Genomic DNA, 5,749 nt, shown 5'->3' with positions numbered 1-5,749 from the left:
ATTTTGAGTATGCTTTATTGATTTACTGATAGAAATTTGTATTTATGTAAATAGTCATTCTTTGGGCTCTATTTTTCTGTGGTGTTGGGTTTTTGGGTTAATTATTTATTATTCTAAATGATGGTGGTCCCACCTGAGTAGTTTTACCCACTTAATTACCTGCAGGAGGGAGTGTATAAAAGGCAGCGAGTTACTTCCAGTGCAAGTTGTTTTGTTGGTGTCAGTGTCTCCTCTTGTCAGTATGGAAGACAATAAATGCCACGTTTGTGCTTGCATTTTACCCCTGTCTCTCTCTGAAAAACGTAAAGCCACCGCCAGGCCATCGGACAGCACTAAAACCATTTTTTGAACCAGGCTGTAAACATGTGTTATTCTGCTGTAAAGTTGGGCATTTTAACATGGTGGTCAATGGAGATTGACTCCCTTCTGCAGCCAGCCTCAAGTGGCCACTCGATGAATTGCAGTTTCAGATGCTTCCGCATTGGTATCGGAAGTGAGAGCCAGAGGTTACCGCTTGGGTTAACCTCAGAAGTGATCTGTTTTCCAGCCCCCGGTTATTCCCTGTGTTAACTCTGTCTCTCTGCTTTCCCTCCCAGGTTCACTCACACTCATCCTCTGTTCTATCAGCTGGGCTCATCCTCTGGTCCTCTCCTCTCGGGCTTCCTCCACGGCGCTCCCCCCGCTCCTCGCCTCACCGCCTGCGCCTCGCCTGCTCCTCGGTCCTCCGTGTCCATGTCCCCCGGCGTCCACCTCACCTCCGCCTCATGCAGTGTTATTAACTGAATTCAGGTAATTGGTATAGTCCTGAAAGTCTATAAGCCCCTAATGTTATGTTAGTGTTTTACACCTGGCAATGTTTTCTCAACACAGACAGGAGGAGGCAACAAGATGTAACAAATGTTCAGTGGCTGAAGGTCTTGAGACGATCAGAGAACAGATATGTGGAAGAGATTGTTAATGTGCAGAAAGTTTTGAATATGAACAGAAAACATGCTGAAACACAGGAGCTGTTAATGTCCAGGAGTTTATAACTGAATTAAAATTAACACATTTATCATTGAGGTGAAAATCTGCCACATGCACATTTAAAGACTTTACTTCAAGTCAAGCCTGCATGTTTTGTTGACTCAGCAGGGATGAAATCAAATGAAAAGTTGATCTACAGGAGAATCTGACAGCAATACATAATGCCTGAGAGCCTTACTGCATTATATTACACTATATTACACTATATTTTGAATTGTCACCTAGTACCTGAATTTTGTTTCCTTTTATGTAAATATAGACATTTCCTCAATAAATTAGTGCAGAAAAATCACCAGAAACCACCAGAATGCAGGAAATTAAATGTTAAAACCACAAATTACAGGTAATTTACTGTTTCTTTATACACTTACTTTGCGTAGGTGGTGGCCGGGGGTGGGGGACCAGGTGAAAACATGAAAGATTTCTGGGCTGGGCTAAGCCCCCAATGTTCCAAGTGCCTGGAAACGGCACTGGTAAACAGTAGTAGCCTCCATGTCTCTGAGCATGGCACTTGAAGCTGGTACACCAGCTTGTGTAATTTTTTTGTTTTGTGTAAGGTGCAACAGTTTTGTTTTGTGCGACAGAAACACTCAGTGTAGCGGAGCCTTTACAATTAACTAACAGTATTAATAGTGAAATCAGGTAATCGCTGCACCCCTACAAGAGACCGGACAAGAGTAAATATATCGGACTGGTTTTTATCATTGGCGGGAGCTACAAGAGCTGAAAGGATGCAGGACAGATGCAGAGCTGGCATTCTTTTTATGGCATGTACATGTGTTCAGGGCAAGACTCTTATTAAACGTGTAAAATTTGGTACAGATCTGAGCTTGTACAGTCAAGTTACAACAACTTCCTGTGTCATGACGAAGAGTGGCTCTTCGCTGCCGCCGCCACCGCCACGCCGTTAACCGAAAACTCACAAGTTTTAAATCATGGCCTCCTCAATGTGCTAAGGGTTTTCTGGGACAGTTTTGAAAATAGTTCAGTCAACACAGTGTTAGTGTGTGTTTATGTAGCTCTTATTTGTGCAAGGGGTGTTGTGGGGATAAGAGGCATGGTTTGGTTTGAGAGCTATAGGAAATTTTGAATCATTTATACAGTTTGATCCCAGCAGCACTGCTGAGCTAAAGCAGGAAAAACACCCATAGGTACATGTGTGGAGAGGGCTACAGAGAGAAAAATAACTAAAGAGCACTTGAGTAGAATCATCGGCTGTACTGAATAACATCGTAACATGTTGTTCTGCTCAAAGACAACATTTCCATATCTTACATTTCAGTTAAATTGATTTCTTCTCCTGAAATAAATCCTCAGAATTTAAGAATATTTTGACAGTTGGAGACTAATTCAATTAGTAGAAGCATAACCTCCTTGTCAGAGGTAAATCTTAGATCTGAAACTGCAGGCTTGTGCTCTAACAAGATGATTATGTGGGAGTTTAAAGGTTTACGCAAAAACAACAACAAATTAATGTGGAAATGAAATTCTGTACAAATGTTAAGTGGAGAAGCCTGTGATTATTTCCTGTATATCCCCTCAATGTCTCTGTGTGTATATATCAGGACTCAATTGCAGACATATGAATAATTAATACAATAAATAAATAATAAATTTATTGATATAGTGCACAACAGGAAGGATGAAGTAAGTGAAGAGTGTTTTAGACCACATCATGATGTCATATTTTAAGAGGGAAGTAATTCAATAAGCTGTAGAGGAATATCACCCCGATGGCGTCTAGACACTTGTGGTGGTGAAGGTGTGATTAAAAACTGTCTCGGACCAGCTGGATGGTTAAATATTGTTTAGGATCCAGGGTTTTCAACTGTCCTGCTTTTTGCATGAGACACCCACTTTCGGGCTCTTTCTGATGAGGTCAACCTGCCTAGACAAATATCCCGTCACATAAGAGCAAGTGACAAAAGCCATTCCTTAATAACAACAAATAATAATGTTATAGAAGCTTCCTCCACACAAAGGACACAGGACAAGTATGAACATAAGGCTTTTTCCAATTTTACCACTGATTGTTCCATAAACATTACAGAGAGCGTATACAAAAGCGTTCATGTATTTTGAGTTTTGCCTCATTCCTTCTTTTCTACAACTTCATGTCTTTTACTGATTGAAACGTACAATGTTGTCACTGAATGCCGCAAAAAGAAACCATGAGATTATTTGCCTTTGACTCCCTGAGGCAGCGTTAAGACCGATATTAGTAGTGTGTGAAATGCAGCCCACTCATTAATTTCAATGAAGCCACTGTGTTGTCTCAGCGGGGTGCCGACTCCAGCTCAATTTGTGTCACAACACAATTCAACATCATCTGGCAACACATGAACAAACACAAACTAATTAAAGGCATGCCTTTTTTGTTTACCTTGAAATTGTCACAACAAAGGATAAAATGTGTAAAATATGTAGGTTTGAGGTGGACTAGTTGCAAAAAGTTTGAAAGGGTCAGATGAAACCTTTTAGTCCAGTCAATTGAGAGTTAACAGTCACTGCCATTGCTTTCACCAAGGGACACCCAGTGCATGGATGTTAAGGCCAAGTTCAGAAAATTATCTAATAAGCTAAAGTGAGGCAGAGAAAAGACTTCTTTTAAGTAGAGGATTTTCCTTTGTTTGGATTGAAAAAATTTTATGAGATTAGGTGTGTCCATGCCTGCTTTTTAAGACCAGCTGTTGATGTGTTATTATCTTCCTTGGTTTCTATCTTGCTAATTTACCCTCTCATAGAGTAAATTGCACAAAACCATAATCCAAATGTAAGCCTTTGTTGACGGCAGAAAATGATTTTCTGCTGCTTGTTACTCTTTGGTGAGAGAAGCAGGGTGCAGTTAAAGAGGATTAAAGGCACCAGGGCTCCAACTGGAGTCTGCTTTCTTACTGTAACCCTGGAGTCATTAATGTGGAACAGAGATATCACAGGTAGATCCAAGGAAGGTTAAATCTTAGACTTCAATTTGGACTTGAAGATACTCAAAGATGTTTGCCTTTCATCCAAGAAGCTTTTTCAGTTTTGACTGACTGACAGTGATTTCATGCTATTTAACCTCTATGGGGTCATTATCAAGGTGATGGATACCACTTATGGTCATTGAAGTCACCAAAGGCCAAGTATGAATGACTGTCGTTGGCATTGTCACACCCAGGCCAAATGTGAGTGTTTGTTCAATCTCCTGGGAAGGGATTAAAGGACAATGTTGTAAGTGTGGGGTAAGATGTGTTGTTGCAGACCTCCTTCCTTGTTGAGAAATGGTTCCTCTAGTGTAAATGGCTTTTGTTGGAACAATATATTGTCCCAGAAATAATTGCAATAAATTAAATTATTGTCATTTTAAGACCATTTTATGCCACTTATACAATGATAATACATTATTGTCAATATATATTCTGAAGTCTGCACAGGGTGTTTTTTTTTTTTTTTAAACTGACCATATTCTCTATGCTTTTTCTGTCTGACTTCCTGCCCGGTTCATCTGCTCTGTACTGCTAAAAAGAAACATTAAAATCTATATTCCAATTGAAATCTGGCTTAAAATTTTCCAATTTGTACTAGAACCAATAATTCTATATGGTAGTGAAATTTGGGGGCCAAAACTTAATAATGAATTTGACAAATGGGACAAAACATAGAATCTTTCCATACCAAGGTCTATAAGAGCATCCTGCAGGTGCAGAGAAAAACCCCAAATAGCCTGTGCAGAGCAGAGCTCGGCCAATACCCCCTCTTACTAAAAATACAGAAAAGATTGATTAAATTTTACAATCACTTAAAATCAGCTAACCCCCAGACATACCATCACAAAGCCCTAACATACCAGGAGCTGAAACCAGAGAAGAGTCCCCCCTCAGCCAGCTGGTCCTGAGGCTCTCTGCAGTAACAAGTCCCCAACAGCAACATCAACTCAAGCAGACCAAACCAAATTATCAACAAGCAGAAAGAAAATATATTGAATACTGGAAAGAAACAACCAAAACACAAAGTAAATTACAATGTTATGTGACCCTAAAAAGAGAATTCACACTGGCAAATTACCTGAGTACAATAAAATGTCCCAAACTAAGAAAAATGTTGACAACATACAGACTGAGTGAACACAGCCTGGCCATAGAAAAGGGTCGCCACAGACAGAGCTGGCTACTACAAAAGGAAAGACTCTGCTGCCAGTGTGAAACAGGTCAGGTAGAGACAGAGCTGCACTTTCTAACCTCATGCCCTAAATATAAAACACTAAGACAAAAAACTTCGCAAACATTTCCCAAATATAACCCGAATTCGAATTCATATCAGATACACAGAAACTCTCCTATTTACTTGGAGAAATGCCCAAATGTGAAATAATTGCTGCAAAATATGTCTCCTCATGCCATGAAGTGAGGACAACCAGTGGAAACTCAGACTGATTAATAACTGTACAAATTTTCAAATGATTATTATTTTGATTGTTTAATATTTTAGTAATTGTTTTGTTTTTACATTTGATACTGATTTCTTTTTTTAATTCATTATTATTATTGTTGTTTTTTTAATTAATTAATAAATGTTTTTATTTTTTGTCTATCAATGTACACACACACGTTTTCGGTATTATTTATTTTATTTTAATTTTTAATATATTATTATAACACACACATGTTACTGTTTCATTTATTTTAACACAACACAAACACGCTTACTGTTTTATTTTATTAAAATTTTTTATATATTTACA

At 38.7% G+C, this 5,749-nt stretch overlaps 1 protein-coding gene across 2 annotated transcripts in view; it reads right to left on the bottom strand.

Annotated features, from left to right (window-relative positions):
• cracr2b (calcium release activated channel regulator 2B) overlaps positions 1-5,749 on the bottom strand; it is a 69,087-nt gene that overhangs the window by 54,586 nt on the left and 8,752 nt on the right. The window lies entirely within an intron of this gene.

Source organism: Micropterus dolomieu, linkage group LG22 (assembly GCF_021292245.1).
Source record: "Micropterus dolomieu isolate WLL.071019.BEF.003 ecotype Adirondacks linkage group LG22, ASM2129224v1, whole genome shotgun sequence".
Classification (NCBI taxonomy): Eukaryota; Metazoa; Chordata; class Actinopteri; order Centrarchiformes; family Centrarchidae; genus Micropterus; species Micropterus dolomieu.
Note: the sequence above shows the minus strand (reverse complement) of the source record. Positions and strands in the feature narration are given on the sequence as shown.